Raw genomic sequence first — 2,064 nt, 5'->3', positions numbered from 1 at the left:
TTGCTCAGTTCCTTAGGAAATTTGAGTTATTTCTACGGGTTTCTTTCAGCTTATGTTCCCTGTCTGTTTCACTGAGAGCTTTATATGTCTTTTAGTCAAGCTACAAACCAAGTTATCCTCACAGTATGTTTCAGTTTTTCCCAAATTAAAAGCCTTTCTTTTCTTTGTCAAGCTATGTCTTATTTCTTAGTAGAAAATTAGAATTTAATCTGACATGTGATTCTAAATATGATTTTAGATATTTAGATTCTAAATATGAATTTAATCTAATATTAGATTCTAAAATTAGAATCTAATAATCTCTAAGGACCACTTGCTCTTGGTAGAGAAAGTAGAGAGACATTATTTATTTATTAATACCCATCATTTATATTTTGTGGTATTAACTGAGGTAGAATGAAGAAAAGAAATAACAGTAGTTTCAACTCTAATAATAGCTAACACTTATTAAATGCCTACTTGGGTCTGGATGCTATGCCAAATTCACCTTACATACCTTAACATAGTCTTTCTCCTATTTATAAGTGAGAAAATGGAGCCTCACATTAAACCACAGTCAGTTGTTCAAGAGCCACAGCTACAGCTGGTGGAGGTGGAATGAGTCAGTGTCTGTGAGATTCCAGAGTCTGTACTCTTTATTCTAATATACTCCCCTAAAAGCATAACTATCATATTTGTGTAAGAAAACATTGACAATAACTCAAAAACAATTTAAAGAATGATGACATGAAATCCTCCACACACAAAACTTAAAAAGAGCATGGTTTAATTTCAACAAATGTGTATATAAGTAAAAGTGAGGGGTTAACATTTTGACAGACATTCTTTTTTTAATTTTCGTATTAATATGAGGGTCCAAATGACTAGATTCCATTGTTTGTGTTTGTTAGGTGAAGTCCAAGTCATAGTTGAGCCCTTCACCCAGGAGGTGTGCTATATACCCTTACGTTGTACCTCTCTGGTTAACTGTTCTTTTGGAAAATCCACATCAAAAAGTGATCATCAAAGAACCCTTGATGTTGTTGTTGTCAAAGTTGGGGAGTCCTTCTCCCTTCTTCCATAGCTTTGCTCCTGGCCTGGTGATCTTATCCCAGGATATATGTACCTTGTGACTATCCAAGTGAGTAATGTCCTCTCAAAGCCAACCCGAGATTCAACTAGTGAGACGATCACATTTGTTTATAAATCATCTCCTCTCCTTTCAAATGTTGGGTGCTTGACAACTTTGATTTAGAATTGTAAGTCTCTAGGCTCCCCATCCACATGATTTTTTAATTTATTCTCCAATAAAGGGGTACTCCATGCCATCTCTCACCCCAGGTTGTACTGTTTGTTCATCATTTACTAGTTTGACATTGGGGCATTCATCCCAGACCACCTCCTGGGTCATTTGGTAGTGCCCAGGGCCCAGTGGTCTGCTTCTCCTGCTAACAGTTGCATTTCTGTTTGCCTGGAGCCTGCCTTGCCCCAGGTTTGTTTCTAACTACCTCCACAAAATGTCCTGCATGTGCTTCTTCCAAAGTGACTTCTAGATTTACAATAACATCATTTCCTGTAGGAATATTTCTGTCTTGCTGAGGAGGGGTTCCTCCAAATGTGAGACCAAAATCTCCAAAGAAGTGTGAAAAAATGTCTCTACAGAAGTTCTGATGACTGCCTTTTAATCCTTCCTCCCCGTAAGTATTATACTGTTTCCCTTTCTCATTATCTCACAGAACCTCATATACAACCCTCATATTCACCCCTCCCCAGCCAGTCCACTTCCTGGGAGTCCAGAGTTCCCACGAGAGAAGTCCCCAGTGTCTAAAACCTTTTTATGCCTTTAACAACTTGAATAAAGATGAAAGACGTAAGCTGTCATGATAAAGATGTGTACGTGTGTAGGTGTGCATTTGTGTTGACGGTGGGTAGGGGAGGGACGGGGGAGGAGGAAGAATGGATAGACGTGAAGGCAGATAGAGATAATGCTAACAGAGAGTAGAACAGGCAGCTCAATTAGTTTAGCTTTAGTGCATAAAATTTATGTGGTTTGTAGTCATTTCTTATTACCTAACCTAGTGTACG

General features: G+C 38.2%; 1 pseudogene; it reads right to left on the bottom strand.

The window, feature by feature from the left end:
- Positions 1-933: 933 nt before the first annotated feature.
- LOC100943977 lies at positions 934-1,736 on the bottom strand (annotated as a pseudogene).
- Positions 1,737-2,064: the final 328 nt, after the last annotated feature.

Source organism: Otolemur garnettii, unplaced genomic scaffold (assembly GCF_000181295.1).
Source record: "Otolemur garnettii isolate 467f Iridium unplaced genomic scaffold, OtoGar3 scaffold00041, whole genome shotgun sequence".
Taxonomy (NCBI): domain Eukaryota; kingdom Metazoa; phylum Chordata; class Mammalia; order Primates; family Galagidae; genus Otolemur; species Otolemur garnettii.
The sequence above is the reverse complement of the archived record's forward strand: the minus strand, read 5'-3'. Positions and strand labels throughout refer to the sequence as shown.